The sequence below is a fragment of the Sturnira hondurensis genome, unplaced genomic scaffold (assembly GCF_014824575.4).
Source record: "Sturnira hondurensis isolate 20B ecotype Veracruz unplaced genomic scaffold, ASM1482457v3 Scaffold0014384, whole genome shotgun sequence".
NCBI lineage: Eukaryota > Metazoa > Chordata > Mammalia > Chiroptera > Phyllostomidae > Sturnira > Sturnira hondurensis.
The window spans coordinates 19,392,460-19,414,264 of record NW_028087015.1 but is presented as its reverse complement, the minus strand read 5'-3'; the positions used below and the strand labels follow the sequence as shown (position 1 = coordinate 19,414,264).

Genomic DNA, 21,805 nt, shown 5'->3' with positions numbered 1-21,805 from the left:
AACCCAATTAAAAATTGAACAGAAGACCTGAAAAGACACTTCTCCAAAGAGGACATACAGATGGTCTATAGACATATGCAAGTTGCTCAATACCACTAATCATCAGAGAAATGCAAATCAAAACCATGATGAGATACCACCTCACATCTATCAGAATGTCTATCATTAATAAATCAATGAATGACAAATGTTGGAGAGGATGTGGAGAAAAGGGAACCCTTCTGCACGGTTGGTGGGAATACAGACTGGTACAACCACATGGGGAAAAGTGTGGAGTTTCCTCAAAAAATTAAAAACAGAATTGCTTTATGAACCCACTTCTGTGGGCATATGCAAAGAAACTTAAAACAGTAATTTGAAAGAATGTTTGCAACTTTATTTTCTTTGCAGCATTATTACAATAGCCAAGATATTGAAGCAACCCAAGTGCCCATCAGTAAATGTGTGGATAACAAAGTGGAGGTACATATACACAATAAAATAGTACTCAGTCATGAAAAAGAATAAAATCTTACCTTTTGCGACAGCATGAATGTACCTAGGTACCTAGGTACCTAGAGTACCTAGAAGGTATTATGCTAAATGAAATAAGTCGACAGAGAAAGGCAAATACCATGTGATTTCATTTACATGTGGAATCTAAAAAACAAAAACAAATAAAATAGAAACAGACTCATAGATACAGAGAACAGACTGACAGTGGAGAAAGGGGAGGGAGATTGGGGGGCCAAGCACGAAAGCTGAAGGGATTAAGAAGTACAAATTGGTAATTACAGAAGTCACAGAGATACAAATTACAGCATGGAGACTCCTGTCAATGATACTGTAATAGCTCTGTATGGGGCCTGGTGGGCACTTGAAATACCTGGGGACCACTCTACAAAGTACATGATTTCCAACAATATGCTGACAATAATAATTTAATAATATTATATATGATTTCTTTTGTAAACATCCTTATACAGGCTTTTGTGTGGGCAGATCAAGCAGCAGGAACACTGAGTCTTACAGTAAGAGTATATTTAGTTTTGCAAAAAAACACCAAAATATCTTGTAAAATGGCTGTACCGTTTTTATTCTCATCAGCAAGGAACAAGGGTTCCTGTTGCTTCACATTTTGCTAGCATTTGGAGTTGTCAGTGTTCTGGGTTTTGGACATTCTAAGAGATGTGTACTGGTCAGTAAACACTTAGCTTAGGCAAATGTGATAACCACTACACTATGGAAACAGTGCTAAGTAAACATTTATGAGTGTATCCTACCTACGTAATGGGACTGGTATGACAAAGTGAAGTAGCTAAGGTTTTTAGTGCTATGTTTTCTTATTGTAAAGATAGACTAGGGGCTAGTCCTCCATTTCTCTGATTTACTTCTATGGCTCATTAGTAGATTTTTAAAAAGAACTCTATTCATACTTTGAGAGAGGGGAAGGAGAAAGTCAGCAAAAGAAACACTGATGTGTGAGAGAAACATCGATTGGTTGCCTCTTGCATGCACTCAGCCTGAGGACCAGGCCCGAAACCTAGGCATATGCCCTGATGGGGAATCGAACCAGCCACTTCTCACTTTGCAGGACAACATCCAGCCAACTGAGCCACACTGGTCAGGGCTTATTAACAGTTTGTCTTCAGAGAGCAGGAAGCCATGCTTGTCAGTCACCAATTTTTTTGAACATTTTTTCCTTTTTAATGAAATCATAGTAACTCGCTTCAGTGGGAAGAAAATAATTGATGACAATTATTTAAAAAATAGATTGTCTGTAAATTTTCCCAATGAAGTCTTAACTGAATGTTTTTCCCTAGATAACAACAGGTTCAAATTATTGAAAAGATTTCAGACTCTAATTAGTTAAGAGTGCCAGTGAAGCTTCATGTAAAAATTCTTTTGCACAGTTCTAAGTTCATAAATAGGAAAAGAGTAAATTTTAACCGCATGGTCTTTAATGCAGAGAAATTCAAATAATAGTCAAATGTTTACAATGTTTTCTGAGGTTTGGTAGTCCAAGATCTCTGTTTATGATCTGTAAAATTAGGAAATAAATCAAAATGGTTTTCTGTGAAAGAGTATAAGAGGCCTTCAATAAAGACTGACCAAATTCTTAGGCATTAAGATCCTTTTATTTTTAGATAAATATTTACTAGGAATAATAACATAATAACCACTAAAAATTACAACTGTTTTCAATTTATTTTTATTTCTACATACATAAATATAATTTAATCCTCATATTATTTCTGTAAGCCAAATGCAATTATTTAAATTTGGGGGCTGAAGGTCAGAAAGATTGAGTAACACACGGGATAACATAGTAGTGAGGTCCGGGGTCCCTAACCTAGTTCAACCCCTTCCTCTGCGTGCGTCTTGAACTCCAGTTAACGACTCTCTGATGAGCTGTCTGAATTATGTTGTTTAAATACAATTTTGCTGCACCTGATATTCCTAGAAATAAAAGGAAGTTTTCTTTCAGAGGAGTCTCTACTCAGCTATTTTCAGTTTCTTCTGTTTCCACCATTCAGCTTCCACTCAACGTTCTCTCTAGTCTTATCATTGACATCCAGATTGGCAAATCTGATGGGGTCTTTGGCTTTCTTTCCACTATTTGAAATTTCCAAATCATCTTCATTAAAAAACAAACCTTTCCCTTCCTACTGGCTCAATCCAAACGCCACCCTGTGATCCGTTCCAGGCCCATCTATGAAACTGCTTCCTCAACAACTCGTTTGGTGGTTCCACAGGGGTGTCCATCTTAACATGTCTGACACTGAACTCAGTTTTCTGCTCCAAGGCTTTTCTTCCTGTCTTCTTAAACTTAGTGACCAGTGCCACTGTTGTGCTAGTAGTTGCCTGTGACGGTTCCTTTTATGTGTCAGTTTGGCCTTGCTATTTTGTTTAGTTGTTTGGTCAAACACCGGTGAAGGTGTTGGCATGGAAGTATTCTGTAGTTGTGATTACATTTACAATCATCTGACTTTATTTATTTATTTTTTTAAGCGCAAGGAGTGATCTTTTTTAATTTATTTAATTTATTTTTATTTTTTATTCAATTTTTTATTTAATTATTTTTCACGGACAGTTTTCTGTCTATTACTCCCATCCCATCCCACCCCCATGCTCCCCCCTCCCTCCCATTTCCACCCTTCTCAGTTGTTGTCCTACAATCATCTGACTTTAGGTAAAGCAGGTCATCCTCCATTATGCAGGTGGGCCTCATCCACTTAGCTGAAGATCTTAAGAATAAAGCTGATCTTTTCTGCAGAAGGATTCTGCTTCCAACTGTAACATAGAAAACCTGCATGGGTTTCTAGTCTGCTGGTCTACCCCATGGATTTCTGACTCAACACTGAATAGCTATTCTTACCTGAGTTTCCAGCTTGCTGGCCTGCGCTATAAATTTCAGACATGTCAGATTCCATAATCCTGTGAACCGGTTCCTTAAAATCAATCAATCCAGCAATCAATTGATCAATTTTACTCTGCTATTTGTTTTGTTTCCCTTGAGAATCCTAATACATTGCCTAAGTCAGAAACCAAATACTCTCCTAGACTTCCCTAGCTCATTAACCCCACCCCCTTGCTATCCAATCAAGAACCAAGTCCCCTAGATACCCCCTTCCTAGAGTCTTCCAAATCTTCCTCTATCTTCCTCCCTTCTTGCTGGGAGGTCTGGGGAGGCCTTCTAAGGGACTTCCATGCCTCCAGTTTGATCCCCCTCAAGCCAATCTGCTGGAAATGTCACTCTGCCATTTTAAATTCCCTTCACCTTTAGGAAAACCTGAACTCGAGGTATGTGCACGGCTCTCCTTGATGCAAGTCTTCTTTATTTCCAGACCCTCATTTTCTCTACTGCCCACATTAGTTTTTGATCCATGTATAAGGACTGGTTGTTTCAAACCTCTAGGTTTTTTAATATTATTGTCATTTCTGAATGTCATCTCTCTCTTTAGAAAGACATCACCTACTCACCTTTCAAGACTCAGTCTAGGGCCACTAATTCTAGCCTGTACCCTCATCACCCCTTGCTCACACTGTCAAGTGCTAAGTCCTCTGACCTGGCTTATTTGGTTTATCTGCTGTCTCCTATACCAGAAAGCAAAGAGCAGAGACTGTTTTTATTGTAATGCATCAAAAGCTGCTATTCTGTAGGCACTTAATAAAGGCATATAGGAAGAATTAATCAATAAACAGATGAATAGATTGGTTTGGAAGCCTTTGTTATATGAAGAGTCCTCCAAATGGTAAGGATCATAATGTAAGTTCATCTGTGGAGCACCAATGAGGAGTGGAAATTTTTACTTTGCATACAACTGTTTGGCTGGATGGGGCCAAAGGTGTTGCTGGCTGTCTAAGCAGAGGCGGGACTGAAGGGGAAAAGTGAAGAAGAAAGGAACCAAATCTTACAACTAAAATGAAGGAGTTAGAAAATAGAAAAACAAAGGGGAGAGAAAGCAAGGCAGGAAATAAGAAAGAAATCCAGTGGAAAAAGCAGAGGTCCAGGGAGCTGTGATGGGAAGCTCCAGTGTTCTCAGCAGCAGGAGGAGCAGGCTTACCCTGCTACTTGCCCTAGTTGGAGCCTGTGTCGGTACCTGGGATCCCACCATCCTTCAAATCCGGTTCCCTGTGCCTTGCCAAAGGTGGTTCCACCCTGACCTCTGACTGTGTGTACCCCTTCCCTGGGGGAAGAAACACCAAGACATGGGGAGGGTTGGAGAGAGGTGGGCTGGGAGGGGAGTAGAAGGCAGAAAACTGTGCTTGAATGACAATTAAAATTAAAATAAAAGAAAAAAAGAAACACCAACACACACGCACCTGGAATCCTCATCTGGGCCCTGGGACCCTAGAATGCCCTGCCCAAGGGGCCCTAAGCCTGCCTCTGTGGCCCACACAGGTCTCCTGGTCTATTTTCCTGAAGGCAGGCAGCTGGGCAGGGATGTTCATGTTGGCGCAGGGACACTCCAAATGAAGTCACTGCTAACGCTTTCCACCTGGGCCCTGACAACCATTTTGGAGGCCCTGGACAGGCAGAGTGGGTCTAGAGTGACCTGGAGATGTCATTGTATTGATGGAGGTCCTAGGAAGTCCTAACATCCTTCTGACTCCAAAATCCTTACTGCATCTCCCCTCAGCCTGGACCTTACTGGGGCTCCTGTAAATCCTCCAGATTTTTCTTTATCTTCTTAGATATTTGAAAAGCATAAAAAGTAATAGATAAAATATCTAAAAATCCAATCACATACTCTCACTACCAAGAATTAACCTTTTCCACATTTTGGTATGTTTGCTCCTAATCTTTTTTTTTTCTGTGTAGATACTAAACACAATTATGGTGGTAAGATACGAACATGTATTAGTAAGTCTTTCTTTTTAAAAGAAGGGTATGGAGAAAGGGGAACTTTTTAAAAAAGATTTTTTATTTATTTATCTTTAGAGGGGAAGGGAAGGAGAGAGGGAGAGAAATATCAATGTACGGTTGCCTCTCATGCACCCCCATGCTGGGAACTGGCCTGCAACCCAGGCGTGTGCCTTGACTGGGAATCGAACCGCAATCCTTTGGTTCGCAGACTCAAAGGATTGGCACAATCCACTGAGCTACACCAGCCAGGGCAGTAAGTCTTTAAAATAATTTTAAACTTAATGGGAAGTTACAAGATATAATACAAAGAATTTCTTTATATCTTATACCCAGATACACCAGTTGTTATATTCAAACTTAGTTATATATTAAGAGGTAAACCTCACTATCAGGATCAGGAACTTTAATATTGATACAATACTATTATTTAAGTCATAGGCCATTCAAAATGTTCCAGTTGTCCCAATAATGTCATTCATAGCTATTTCGTTTCTCACTCAGAATTCAGTGCAGAATCATGCATTGCCCTGAGCAATGTCATGTCTCTTTAGTCAATTCCTCATCTCCCCTTTGTCTTTTATGACCTTGACATTTCTGAAGAGTATAGGCTAGTTATTTTGTAGAATATCCCTTAATTTAGATTTTCCTGGTGTTCCCTTATGATTAGATTCAGTTTATTTATTTATTTTTTGGGCAGGAACACAACTGATTTTGGTTATTTCCCAGAGTACTGTAATAAGTAGATTGGGAGACTACAAATAAGATTCTTTTGACCATCCTGACTGTGTTCTTCATCTCCCAACCCCTCACCAAACCTGGAAAAAAAAAGCAGTATTATTTATGCATCCTGAAATACTTTAAATATATTTATAAACCTATTTATGTCGTAAGAGGCAATCTATAGTATTGTTTTATACTTTCAGAAGAATGCACTTAGCTATACATAGAAAACATTTGTAATGCATTTGAAACTCACCCGGGATGATACACACAGACTCATGAGATTCCTTTGACCATTCTTCAGATTCTTTAGTGTAATGGATCAGGGACCTTTTCCCAGGGGGCTGGCATATCGATTCCACAAGAGCATATCTAACGTGTTCACTACCCTATCCCCAATCTGAGGTCTTTCCATCCTAGGTGCTCAATTAATGTCTGCTGGGAAGACTGAGAGAGGGAGAACACCAGGATTAGAAAAATCTTCCAGGCCAGCTCCAGGGCAGTTCCCATATGTGACTCTGTTGCAGGAAAAACTTGCTTCTTCTTGCTGATGCAGTAAAGAATTATAGATCAGCAGGTTATTAGTGAGTAGGCGGGGTTTATCAGTGATATGTTCTCCTGGAAGAAAATGGGCCTTGCCAAGGTCAGGGAGAAAGGCTTAGGTAAAGGGCAACGCAAGGGCAGCAAAAGTTTGCAGGATGAGGGTGAGAGAGTTGCTTGTAGATTGGTGGGTAAAGGTGATGCCAGTTTCCCTTTACCCAAACAGTAATGTGGGGGGGTCTGTTTCCCAGAATTCTTGTCTTGCTCCTGACCACATTTTGTCATCTGGTTGTGAAACAGTTTCATGACAGGAGGCAGTTAATTAAAGTTGGGGCAGTTACCCAAAGTCATTTATGGGCTCTTTCTGTAGGGACCCCCTCATAAAACAGATAGTGACCACAGGCAGGCAATTAACCAAAGTTGTTCTATGGGCTTTTTCTTTGGGCACTGGGGACACACTCCTCTTCCCCCTTCTAGACCTTGGGATAAACACACAGTTTCAAAGGCTTTCTCCCAGAGAGTGGAAACGATACATACAGAACCTCAAGGGCTCCCCTCCTCCTGCATTGTCATGGGGTTTCTTGTGAGGTTGGAACACCTGGCAATCTTACTGCACCAGGCTCAGTATTGCTGAGTCAGTGGGTGAGACATGCCTCCCTCCTCCTCCCTGCTTAGTTTACTCTCTGTGCTACCTATGAGGTCTGTGGCACCAAGAGAACTTACTGATTCCCAAAACTGTGACACGTGTGTCTGGGTCAGAAAGTTCTAATGCATGAAATCTCATTTTTCTGGAAGTTTTCTTAAAATTTTCTTTTTGAATTCATTGTAAGAGAATGAAACTGGTAATCAGGATTAACAATGGACGTGGAATATACACACTTCCTTGCTGTTCATAAAAGAACATCATTAGTATCTGAGGATAGCAAGTCTCCATATATTGCTGCTATTAGAACTCCAACACAAAGCTCTTTCAGGATGTTTTAATGATCAGTGAATGACTTAATGAATTTTGAGCTGCAGGCTATTAACCCTGACTGTGACCTCTATTAGCTATGAATTAAGACAGAGATGTAGGCTGCTAAGGATGGATCAGAGAAAATATGGAGAGTAATTAAGCTTCAGTGGGTCCCTAGATTTTTGCATTTCCCATTGTAGTGACCTGTGTAATTGCCAAAGAGAGTTGATCACTCTGAAGCTTAAAAACAAAAGGGTTTCTTATGCTTTGATTATGGATTTGTGTGCAGATAAAATGATGCGCATTCTTCTTCCTCACTTTGAAGAGAGGAGTGGGAAAAGAAGCTTCAGTAGAAGTAAAACAGATGATAGGAAAAAGTAACTCCTGAGCTTCTTACTATCTAATACAATTGTTTAGGGCAAATAGCTTAGTATTCATGTTTTCTCCCAAACAGATTTCTGTAATTGGCCCAGTGCAAACGTAGAGGCTTTAACCTCCCTCAAAACAAGGCTAAGCACATTTCTTCCAATCAACAGAATGTCTGATTAGGCAGTGTATTGTTCAACTCAGATTTATCAAATTCAGTGCTTTTGGAATATTTATGAATCATACGGAATTCTGTAGGTCAACATATTTACCTTGTAAGATTTTATGTTTGTTTTTTTTAATTCATAGCTTTTGAATAGGTGATTTCTCTTTTATGACCTAAACTGGGTCAAAATATATTTCCTTATTTTTAATCAGGTTTTCCAGTATAGAACTTTAAAATTCTGTAGACTTTTTACTTTACTTTTCATTAGGAAGAAAGGAAGGATGGAAAGGAGGAAGGAAGGAAGATAGAAAAAGGGAAAAAAGAAAATAGGCCACTTGATAAAATTAATCTTCTTTTAAAGAGCAACATGGAAGCATACAGATTACCCAGGTTTCCTTGAACTACCAATATGAAAATTCATGTATGGGGTTGATTGTTAGAGATCATGGGAGTCCTTAGGCAGGAAAAGGGGCCCCACGATTGCTGATCAATGCATAGAATGTATGACAATACCTAACTTTTGGGTTTAATTCCAGTGTGCACCCCATATAAAACTAAATGGTACAGCATCACAGAGAGGCACAGTTCTTTGGTAGGACACTCTCACCTTTCTCTCTTCTACCAGGAAAGAGGATTTCCTCCAAAGTATGTGTCATCTGAGAATGGTTCTTGAAGAAAATAATGAGATAAATAAAATATATGTATATTTATGTACACCTATCATATGTATATGTGTACACACACAAATATTTAAACATTTCCAAAGACTGTAAAGATGTTTATTCATTTTTCTTGTGGAAGCATGACCACTCTGCCGTGTTCAGCCCCATTAAGGCAAGCAGACTTGGAAAAATATGCCAAATCTGTGCTATCAAATCTAAGATAGATAAACCTGAAAAAAGTACTGCATGCTTAATTAACAGGAAGTGAGGAAAATACTGACTTATCTTGTTGCTGTCAGTATCCTTGATTTTTTAGAATTTTTTTCTAGCATGGGTAAAATATCACATATCTTAGAAGTACGAAAGTCTCTGATTGTTTTGACTAAAAAAACTGAAGTGTCCCACTGATTGTGTTTGTTTTCCCCCAAAATGAAATATGTTAAACAATCAGCAACCAACTTGTAATTATAGGGTTTTTCCCCTCCCCCTGTATTTACTCAAATTTCCTTTTCCTTTTTCGCCCTAAGAAATAAAAGCTGATGCCTATGGTAGATCATGCATGCCTTCTCAATCCCATAATCGTTCCTCCCTGTCTAGTTAAGTACTCTCTAAATTTGCTGTTTATCCTCCCCATGGTTGTTTTGTACTTTTAAAAATATGTATGTATTCATAAACAATTTATCGTTGCTTTGCAGATTTTAAAAATTTTATATATATTTTAGTTTATTTTATATATATCCATCTGAAGCTTTTTTGTGTTAAAAATTATGTTTTTAAGATTCATCCTTGCCTGTAGTTTTGGCTACTGTAGTATTACATCGTATAAATATAGCTTTCCAGCTCTATAAACAGTGCTGTGCCCATCATTCCTTGTAAATATCTCCCTGTGTTTGCAACTGAGAGTTCTGTAGCAATGCTCTGCTGGAGTAGATCCATGTATCTTCAGCTTTGACAGAAATCGATCAACTGTTCTCCAAAGTAGTTAATGCCAATAACACGAATTTTCCATTAGGTGGCATATGTTGTACAAACTTTTTTTTTTTTTGTACAAAAATATCACCTAATCTGACCACTCACCTCAAATGCCATTGCTCTTTGGAGTGACTTCTGACTTTACCCAGAGTGCTCATCGATACTCACGGGTTAAAGTTCTGTGGCACACTGGGCAGTTGCTACAGGATTTGACACAGGGCCCAAGAGCAATATCAAGAAAGGAGCCCTCCAAATATTTTAAGCAACAGTATCATCACTGAAACAAGCACTTCATCTATCTTCCCAGACTTACAACTTTGCAGAGCTATTTCTCATGTTAATGTGTAACTGCGCTGTTCATTCCGTTGCAGGTGGGAATTAGGCTTTTTTATGATATCATGAGGGAAGCATTCCAAGGACCCACGCACAAGGGATGGAAGTGTGGTGAATGGTTATTTGTGGGGAAATAGAAACTGCCCCCTCGGTTTCTAATGTCCCATCTCCCCCTGTCTCACCACGGGAAAAATCCAACCTTCTCCTCAGCAAGACCAAAGCAAAAACCAGTGTCCAGCGTTTTTGCTTCATTTCAAATACAGCCCAGTCCAGCACGCAGGTAGCTTGGCTTTGTTTCCAGCGGCAGTCCATTGCTGTGCTGCGGTATTTTAGGCTCCCCCAGATTCTGCGTGTAGAGTTGCCGGGGCCATGGGCCTCATGGCTGCTCAGGCCACCTGGTTACGTAAAGAGGATGTGCAAGTAAATGGGACAAGTACAGGTCACCTGGGAAAGAGGGAGGGGTGGCTCTTTGTTCCTGTGGGGTTGTATTAGCTCAGTTTTGGGACAGACCAGGTGTCTTTTCAAAATGACAAATGAACTTCCCAAGCTTTCACGGGCTTTGATGGGTCCACTCCCTCGTTCAACTGACAGGTCTCTGGTCCGGCACCTCCCCTTGCACCCTGTACCCTCGGCCCCAGGATCTGGTACTGAACAGGGGGAGGGAGGAGTGTTAATCCCCTTGGCAGGGCACAGCGCTCTGATCCTCCGAGGTGGGAAAAACTAGCTTCCTGGTGAAGCCAGTGGGCATATGGTCCCCAGGTTATTAGCTCAGTGTCTAGTTCCCGTTGTTCCTCTTTCCTGTACTAATATCTAGTGAAATACCAACGTTAACACTTCTAAAAATATTACTTAATAAATATGTTAGTAGAGAAAACTGCAAAAGAAAGGCCTCATAGAGAAGTTAGAGAAATAAATATATTATAAAATCAATTTAATCAGCATCACCTGTGGATTTTTCTTTCTATCCCAAACATCCTAAATCTAAAAAGAGGAAGAAAGGGATGTTGCTGCTCCAATTAGAGCCGGTTTATGGGGCGCATTCTGGGGAAGGTGGTCAAAGCAGAATGTTCACCGTGAGCGCAGGCCCATCTGCATTGCCTCCGGCCACCTTCCCCCAGCCCCTCAGGTCGCCTGTTCACCAACATGTGGGGGTGGAGACAGGGAGGGGGACATAAGACTCTGCAGAGCTCTCTTTTGGCAGCTTCTATGATATTGTTTTACTTCAATCAAAAGTAAATCTCATCTCCTCTCTCCAGCCTCCCATTTGCCACTCCTACTGTTCTCTGATTCTATCACCCTTCCCTTCTTTTAATTTTTCCCCTGTCCTCAAAGTGGAAAGACATGCTCAGATGCAGAGAACATGTCCACACTCATGCTTGGATGAGGCTGGGGGAAGAATAGTGGCTTTTCCTCCATCCCAACTTCTGCCTCCACTTCAGGGCTGAAACATTCTTCCTCTCGTGCCCTTTAAACAGGTCGGCCTTGTTTTCCCCAAAGCCCTTTTGGGTTAAGCAATGGCTGATGTTCTCCAGGTCTCCCTCACCACCTACCAGAGCACCTTCTATTACCTCTTATGCCTTACTGCAGTGGGGAGAGAACCTGGTTAGGCAGCCAATTAAAAAAAATCTGAATAATTTGTCCATAACATTAAAATCCTATTAGTGAAAAAGTTTTGGTAAAAAAATGCCACTTGAATTCAAGACAACATAGTGCAACTGTCAACCTACAACTGCTGCCCTTTCCTAATCCAAGAAGGAAGTTTCAGGAGGTCATTTGGTAGAAAATAGCTGTCAGCACCAAGCTTAGTACCATGACTGTGGCTGTGTTCTTCTCCTATTCTGAAGCACAAATAGACTCTGTAAAAATGCTTGGGTGGATAGAAGTTCACATTTTTTAGAACCTTAATGAAATTCCTGAACTTGCTTTTCTCAGGGTAATGGCTCTTCAGTGCAAGAGCCACTTAGAAAAACACATGCACGCTTCCTAGCTCGGCAAACGTTAATGGGGAGGAATAGGGTAAATTGAGGGATTTATTTTCATGTGTCCAGGTGACTGAACATTGTTGCTCAACTTTTATGTCACTCACATAACATGTATTTGAGTGACAAAATGACTTTAAATAGCTCTGAATTTTTTTATGTGGACAGCTTAAGAGTATGAGAAATTTTGTACTTGTAGACTTTAGAAGAGGTTGGGTTAATTCCAAATATATTTATTAGCAGCTGACGATATGTCTGGCATGCCATGACTCTCAGATAGAATATAATTCTGAAGCCCTGGTCCCTTTCTCTAAGCATATTAGTGTCCTTCAGATACTGTGACAACTTAGCACAAACCAGATTGTTAAAACAATAGAAATTTGTTCTTCCACAGTTCAGGAGATCAGAATTCCAAAATCAAGAGGTTGGCAGCACTGCTTTCTTCTGGAGTATCTGAGGGAGAAACTGTCCATGCCCCTAGCCCAGCCCCTGGTGTCTGCCCGCAGTCCTCGGTGTGTTTGGGTGGTAGAGATATTACTCCAATCTCTGCCACCGTCTTCACATCACCTTCTGTGTCTCTGAGTCCTCTCATCTGGTAAAGGATACCGATCTTGGGATGTGGAACTCATCCAAAATCTAGGATGATTTTATCTCCTGATTTAGCTAATGCCATCTGCAAATACCCTTTTCCCAAGTAAGGTTACCTTCTGAGGTTCTGATGCGCATGAATTTGGGCCAGGTAGACAGTGTTCAGCACACTATACCAAGCAGATATGTGAGAAACGACACTTATTCTTCACAACTGACTGCTGCTGGAGAAAACACATGACCACGAAATCTCCAGTGGGACCTGCCTTGACATATACTACGTTTTCTTAACCAATGAATTCTCTTTCCCCTCTCTTCTTGGATTATCTCATGCCTTATTTCACTTAGAAAATAGAAGTTATCAGTGGAGAAGAACCTCATTTTGCTCCATCAAATCTATCAACTGAACAGTATCGAAACCCTTCTGTTCTGCCTATTGTCCTGTTCACATGATCGAAGGGACCTTTTCCCCTCTCAGGTCAACCTCTCTTCCTGTGCTTGGACCCTATTCTAACTCAGTGACTCGAGGACGTTACCCCCGTAGCTACGGGTTCCCGTTCCTACGCGGTCAATTGGTGCCTCTTCACTGGGTCCACCCCATCCATATACACAAAGGCTACAATGTATTGCAAGTTAAAAAAAACACTTCTTTGATCTTAGAATCTCCAGGGACTGCCCCACTTCTCTGTTCATCCTTTAAATAAAATTCCTTTAAGAGTTGTTTGTATTTCCTGTATCTAATTCTGTGCCTCAAATTTTCTTTTTAATCCCCACTACTTAGGCTTATTCCTTTACCCCGCCCACCAAAAATTCTAATGTTAAACTCACTAATAACTTCCATCTTGCCAGATTCAATGTACAATTCTTGATACTCATTTTATCTGAATGTTCACACAACCACTCTATCCTTCCTGAAGTACGTTATTTGCCTTGCGTGACTTAGTGCTCTTCTTGTTCTCCACTTACCTCACAGGTTTCTTTCATTTTCTTGGGGAATCCATTATCTCTCCCCTTCTCTTACTTAGTGTTGCAGGGTCCCACAGCTCAGTTCTCAAAATTCTTCTCTCAAACTGATCTCATCAGATCTCATAGCTTTAAATACCTCTACATGAGGATGTCTCGGCAGTTTGCCTCTCTCTCTGAACTCTCTCTTGGACTCTGGACTTTTATAGCCAACTGCTGCACCAACATCTTCTCCTTGAGGTCTGAAAGATATCTCAAACTTAACATTTCTAACTCAAAATTGATTCTACTTTCTCCAAACCATTCCTCCTCCAGTTATTCATGTCAAAAATCTGCAATTGGACACCCAATTCCTTATTTTCCTTCATACACCATTGCTTACCCATCAGGATGACCTATTTTTGACACATATATGAATCCAACCCCAATTCTTACTACTTTCCCTTTCTTCTTCCACCCTAGGCCAAGTCACCATTGTCTTCCTGCTCTATCTCCCTAACTCCCACAAAGTGTACCTTTAAAGTATAAGTCAGTATATTTCCACCCTGACCTGTGGCTTTCTGTTACACATAGAACAAAAACCTGATACCTCAATATAGCTGTAGACGCCTACATGATCGGGGCTCCTGCCCGTCTCAGTGATCTCATCGCCGACCATTTTTCTCCTCTGATTATTCCTGTCCATCTGCACTAGCTCTCATGCTGATCTCTGCAGACACCCAGGGATCGGTACCTCTTCCTCCCTACCACTGAAACACTCTCCTAAAAAGGTCTTTAAAGAGCTTGTTCCTAAGAGTTTTCGTAGGTCTCTTCTCCAATGTCATTTAATCACCTTAGCTAAAATGGCTATTTCTGTACTACTTTCTTTCTTTTAATCTTGGATTATTTTGATTCATGACACTTATTTGTTCCTGAGATTACATTATACATTTATTTCCTTACTTGTTTGTGTTCAGGATTTTCCTTAGAATTTTAATTACGTGAATATAAAAACTTAGTCTAGTTAATTTACTGATATCTCCTTAGGACCTTAATAAGACCCCAATGAGACCTTAATGTTTAGAATATAACAGGTACTCAGTAAGAATTTGCTGAATGAATGAATGAGGAGTCTAAGACCCATTCCCCACAGCACTCCATTATTCCATAAATTGTCACTGTATGGTATAATGGAAATTTACATGTCAAATCATATCTTACAAATTACAATTCTATAAGGCAAAAACTTGCTATAACAGTTTAACAAATAATATAGGTATTACTCTTTGCTGCAATCCAATCTAAAAATCTGAATTCCACTCAGATTAATGCTTTCAGTGTGACAGTACCCATGTTTTGGTTCATGACCTAAAAGAACAATCGACCTGAGATATTCCTTATTTAAAAACTTGATTTAGGTAATTTTTTGTCTTGCTATGTTACCTCATCCAAAGGGAGAAGTTGCACTTAAATGGAAACAGAAAAAAAATTGCACCCAAAGGAGAAAATTGCATTATGATGGTAAAATTTCTCAAAGGCAAAAGAAGTGAAAGCTGTGTGACTAATGAATTTAAGAGCTTGTCCTGCTTGGAAAGAAGAAGCTCTTATAAGAATAGAAGTCACAAATGGTGAAAATTCTTTCATAAACGCAGTCAGGTAGAACACTATTAGGCACCAGAGAGTTACATGGGTCCTTGAGGGGAAGCAGTGACATGAAGGACATGGCATTTGAGACCCATGATCCTGAAAGCTATACGCAGGAAGGACTAATGGACGGAGAATGAACTTGGAGATTCATATCGGGATCTACACACCCTGAAGGGGTCTGGATAATGGCAGGGGGCTGACCTACCCCTCCTAAAGTGAAATTTTGAACCTCTGATTTATACAGTGTAAGAATTCACACTTTTTAGAACAGAGCATGAAAGAGAACTCCATATATTTTTAAAAGGTACTGATGTAGCATTATTCTTTCCTAATGTCATTTGAGCAACTGGTAGAATTTCCAGGATCGACAGGAGGAAATTTAAGTAATTTATCACGATGGAATTTATTCAGGAGGCAGAAAAGAGTAAGCAAGGGAGAAAAGTACATTAATAATTTGTCCTCTTGATGAGTAGGACCCAAACGGTGCTTTTTGCAAGGACCACAAGAAATAGTGTCATTGTAAGCTAAAATTTACTTTCTATTTTTTATTACACTGATACACTGAAATATTTCTGTATGAAGTTATATCACTGCCTAAGATTTGCTTTAAAATTATCCAGGCACAGTGTGGGTGGTGGTGGTTACAGATGAAGCAAAACCGCTGAAACTGGAACTCTGTCATGCTGCGTTCTCTACTTTTGTATATCTCTGAAAGTTTCCACACTAAGAGTAAGTAAAAACAACAAAAACATATCTGGAACTTACACCCAGTTCTCATGATGCCACAAAATAAACAAACAAAAATGAATAAGTAAAACCTCCAAAATTATAAAAACAAAACAAATAAAAGTACCACCAAACTCCCACTATTGTCTGTGATAGCGTCCCTTGGTCCCCACTCCAAGGGGGTGTTAATTCATGATGGAGCAGGCCTGGGGAAAGGAAGGTCCTTCAAAATTAATGAAGGCGAAAAAGGAGGAGGAGAGAGCCTAGACACGCGCTGAGTGGCCTTTGCCGGTCCCCACGGAATCCTGAAAACCTGGACCTGGAAGTGTTTGCAGCCGACTCCCCAATTCCATCTTTGTGTTCTGACTTCTGATTTGTTCTCCCTCTTATTCACCAATTCTTTTTCTCCAGTGTGAACGTGTACTTTTTCCTCCTAGGTTATTTCTACCTCAGAAAACTGCTTCCTTATAGGTTAGCCCTAATCTTCTTCTGAGTTGGCAGGCGATTCCTCCCTAATCAACGCCTGTTTGAGAGCTGATTCCTACCTGAGTCACTCTTAGTTTGATAGATGATATAACCTTGCCCAGCCTGCTTCTCTCCCACGTTTGCTACCTAATGTAGGAGGGGGATATTTGTCTGAGGGCTTGTGGTCATTTGCTCTGCTTCTCCAGTGGCTAGGACAGGAGCAACGCCCCCATGGGCAACGGCAGATACAGGATGCACTCAAAATACCTAACATTGCCCAGCAAGAACACCAATCAATATTTAATTCTGGAACAGATGCTATCAACTCCTGGCCAGGGCTGACCACTAATGACTCCCTTAATATCAGCCCTGCAGCTGGGCTCCCCAGATTTCCAAATAGTAAATTCTTCCTGGAAATTGGAATTCTACTTTCGACAGATTAAACAGCAAGCCAGAAGAAGATACTATAAATGATCAAATTCACTTATGAGAAGATAAAGATCACTTACCTTCTAGTAGGTTTAGCAGTGTATACAGGTTTGATACATTCTAATGAAACATTTAAGAGACTTCATGTGATTGTGAGGAAAGTTCTGAAATTCGTTTCTCACCAATCAAGTGAAGATGAGTTGAACTGCTACCTAGCTTATGAGGCGATGATAGGTATTCTAAAGCAGGTATGATCAGACATGCATTACGCTGCTGACTTTCATTTGCTCAGAGGTGTAATTATATAATAACCCTCCCATAATTAAAAAGTAGTGCAACTAATTCTTTTTAAACACACACTGACATGGACCTTTGCACACGATGACCGCCGGACAGTACAGTTCAGTGGTTGAGCCACATTCTGCAGCTGCTCTTGGAGAATTGCTTTATGTAGATCCTTTGGAAAGTTTGTGATCATAGTGGCAGGTTGTTTCACTGTGAGGATAGATTTAATTTTTTTTAAATGACTCTGTTAGTTAGGAGTTCCATTTGCCCTTAAATGACTTGGATCCAAAGTAGCAACATCTAAGACAAAATGGTTGAATTTTCTCTCTTAGGAAACTTGACTGTGGTTCCATTCTCCAGTCTCTAGGGGCCCAGGCTCTTTCTATTTGTCAAACTGCTGTCCCTGTAATACCATTGGCTGTTCCAAGATGGCTCAGTATCCAGTAATGAAGGAGGAGGAGAGAAGGTGGAGTGTACCATTTGCCTTTAAGGCACTCACCTGGAAGTTGTCTGCATTATCTCCAGTAATAAAACACTGGGCAGAATCTGGCCATATGACCATGCCTAGCTAGCTGTGTGGGAAGCAGACAAATTGTCTTTAATCCCTGTGGTCATATCAGCTAAATATCAGGAGAGATTATTCTTGCATAAAATGAGGTGAGCTACTATTGAGCGATGGTGGGAAACTTGGATAATGTATATATAATATATGATCTATAATATAGATATTTATAAATTGATATATGTAAATACATGTATTTAGTAAAAAAAAATACCCCCCCCAAACTAGAAGGATGATGTTATAATAAGCTGGCTCTCGTGTATACGTGTATATATTTGCATGGGTGTGCATGCAGATTTGTGTATGTATGAGAGAGCAATAAGCTATGGAAAGGCTGGTACACTCCCCCAAAGAAAAGCTCAAAAGTTCTGAAGCACATCCTTGGAATAAGTCCATAACCTCCCAAGGCAATGGATTTTAGAGAGGACATCAATAATTTGAATTCTTAGTGCCTGCTGTGTTTGTACTTTGTACAGATTATGTGAGAATGAACCTCATAGTCTGTGTACTGAGAACGTGACATGATTTATACCTGCACAACTATATATGTGGCATAACAAAGAACTTTTTAATTTCCTCATTAGAATAAGTAATCATGACTGTAAACAACTATCGGTGTGATTACAGGGTTTGGTGACACCTATGGATGATACAAGTTTGATTTGGGGATAATGGTCTCTCCTTCCTATTCCCCCTTCCCCTCGCCTTCACTGCTGTTTAATGCTATCCTTTTAATCAGCCTTGATTGCTTTGCTTTGCTCAGAGACTTGCTTAGGGACTCCTCAGAGGCACATTGTTGGTGGGAAACAGCTGTTCTTCCGAGCTCAGACGACTGGAGTTATATATAGTGACGATAATAATAAATCGTCTATGCATATGCACACAGAGCATGGGGACCCACTGGTGAAAATTAGTGTTTTATGTATGTGTGGTACTTTTCTTTGATTGCATTTACAAACATTCAGCCCCCCTCCCCCCTCCAGCTGCTACAGTGGACCTCCTGGGCTCACAGAGGGATCCAAAGATGCCCCACCTCTCCACACCACCACCCCTTTCCTGGCTCCAAGACTTGCTTGCAATTTACTGTGTTACTACTTAATGCATTTACTGTTTAAGTTGCCCCTTCCAGTTCTGTTGTGATAGAAAACCATTCAGATCTCTGAGCTTTTCATTCTGCTTCTATTCTGTGAATATAAAGTGATTTCTAGATAAAGTCTACTTACAAAAATGCAGTATGTGTGAATTCATATGTTTGTAAAATTCAGCCATATTTTCTCTTCCTATGAGGTACCAGTCACTGTAAAAAATGGTGTAAAGATATTGATTACCACTGGGGAGAAATATTGAACTGGATCCTTATTAATATGTTTGATAATAGTTCTTTGTTTAAAATAGCGATACAAGCTTTTCACTGATCATATAGAATGTGAAATAGTCACATATTAAAATGAAGTCTACCTATTCAAAATAACATATAGTATTATTTTAAAGTGCACTTCCAAGTGCCATGTATTTGCTTGTGGTGTCAGCCTAATTCAGTCTTATATACACAGTGACAAACAGCCCCTCTCACTGCCGAATGAAACATCTCTAAAGCAGAAAATACAATTGTGCACCACACTGGCCTTTCAATAAGTATCTATTTTGAAGTTGACAGTTATATTAAAGGGCAAGATATTTATACTTCAGCAAGCTTTCTTCAGTTTCTGGTTTTTATTTACTCGTTGGTCTTCATGTTAATGTTATTTTTTCTTCCTAGTTTTATGTATCCTTATGCAAACTTTTCATGGGTATAGAAAATCTTATTTTCCCTTGTTTTTTTTTTTCATTCTGGACATCACAACCTTGTCTTTATTGCAATTTATTGCATGTTGATCACAGGGGCACAGATCAGGGCCACAGTGTTTCTGTTTTTTATTTGGCTTTCACTGGGACCATATCACTACAGAGTAAACTAGATGGCTTCCCCCAAAGAGGGAACCTGGAGAAGGGTGTACTGTGTCCGAGGCCAAAGTGACAGCATTTGTAGCAGGAATGACCCAATATAACCCAGAGATGAAGATTTTCTACAGTCTAAAGTGGCATGGGGTTTGAGGAGAAGAACTCGGGAATCGGGGTATTCCTGTGTAAATGAGTACAACATCTCTCTCCTTTTCCCGTCCTTCATGACTGTGGAATACAGAAGGCAAGATGGTGAGAGAGGTCCACCTTGGGCGCAGGCAGTAAGGGGTGCATTGTTTTCAGGGCACTGGTAAACAATAGTAACATTGGACTAAAAGTTGGTCTCTTTATTATCGGTGTGCATGACCAATTCCAAACCCTCAGTAATTGTCAACTGTTCCTCCCCCCAAGTGTAGTTAGTGTTGGTATAAGATCTAAACACTCACTGCATTTATTATTGGTTTTGAAAAAATAGACGTGTGAGCTCCCAATTAGTGCATTTAAATTCTGTATCCTTTAATGGACAATATATCCTACATGGAACTTAATTGGGGAATTCATAGTTACACAGTCAGCCTGTGCCACAGACAGGTTCAGCTACTCACATCACTTTCAGAGCCAAGTTTCTGAATTCTGGAGCTCCTGAGTTGTGTGACGTTGGTGTCTTCCGCCCCTCTGATACTACACAGTCCTGTGTTTAGAGAATGAATGCAAAGTAAACAGTGACGGGGCTGTGGCTGTCAGACAAAACTGAAGTTGCTTTAACGCTGTCTCCCTATGTGGCCACTTGAAGTTTTGGTCTCTGTTTATAATTTCTCAATGAGGGAAGAAATTTTAAAGCCACTAGAAAGCAAAACAAAGACATGGGTAATATTGTGACTCCTGGAATTTATTGTGAGAACAGATATTTATGACTGTCTACCAAACTTAGTCTTGAAGTTAAGACTATTTTCCAATTACTATAGATAGGCCTGCAACTTTGTGTGAAAGAGACTCTCCTAAAATAAAATAAGTAAAAAGTGGGATTCAACCAACTGTGATTGAGACTAGGTGGGCAAAGGTGATATGCTTGTGTAATGAATATGAATATGTATAGATCAACGTTGATGAAGTCGTTGAGAACTTGGCAAAGGTACAGTTTGAAAATAGACAGTTACATTCATTGAATGAATGTAACATTCATTCATTTCTTTATTCATTACTGCGATAGACCAAATGTAGGTGAAACTCTTTTGTTTGTTTTCAGAAAATACATCTCTGTAATAAAAAGTACTAATGCATTACTGTGTCAGTTTCCTACCCCAAAGTGGGTGGCTTAACACAACCGAAATATGTTTTCTCGTGGTTCTGGGGGCCAGAAATCTGAGGTCAAGGCATTGGTAGGTTGGTTCCTTTTGGAGGCTCTGAGCTCTCTCAGGGACTCCTAGACGCTCATGGCTGCTGGGGATCATAATTCCTGCCTCCTTCTCCTCATGGCCTCTGCCTTGTGTCTGTGTCTTTCTCCCCTTCTGATGAGACACTTATTTTGGGGTTTCCAGATCACCAGTTAGTCCAGGAACTTTCATCTCGATCACTTACTTACCTCTTCACAAACCCTGATCCACAGGTTAGGACTTGGGTAAATTTGGGGGGCAGCCCAATTCAATCCAAAACACTGAACTTTTCCCCATTCTATAGTGAAATACTTACTTTATTTTTGAATGATTTTCATTTTTGGCATGCATTTTACATGCAACATGTTATTAAGGAAAAATTTTACTGTCTCGATTTCTTTTTTGGCCTTTATCACGATCAGTTTTATATTGTGATTTTTCCTAAAAATACTAAAAAAGGTTTGTGGTATGTGAAGAGAGAGGAGCATTAAAAAACGACCTGCTCCAAGTGTCAAACAGCTAGATGCGGGCTGCTCATGGCTAAGATGTCAAGGGGCAGGTCAGAAAGAGGAGCACAGGCTGCAAACGGGAGATGGGGAGAAGAGCTGGAGAATTCATCAGTATGGTGATCTGTGGAGCCTAACAGAGTGAGCGTCAGAGTCTGAAAATCGTAACCACAGCCTGATGCCCTTACAATGATGTCTGACCTTAGCCTGAGTTCAAAGAAGTACGGACTTCTCAGGAGAGGGCGCAGGGAGGGAAAGCCACAGTCATTTCAAAACGTTGTGTGCATAGAGGGGTACA

At 40.2% G+C, this 21,805-nt stretch overlaps 1 pseudogene; it reads right to left on the bottom strand.

Annotated features, from left to right (window-relative positions):
* The window catches only part of LOC118998845 (ATP synthase membrane subunit DAPIT, mitochondrial-like), a 28,909-nt pseudogene extending 11,222 nt beyond the window's left edge, over positions 1 to 17,687 (bottom strand).
* Between the last annotated feature and the right edge of the window lie 4,118 nt (positions 17,688 to 21,805).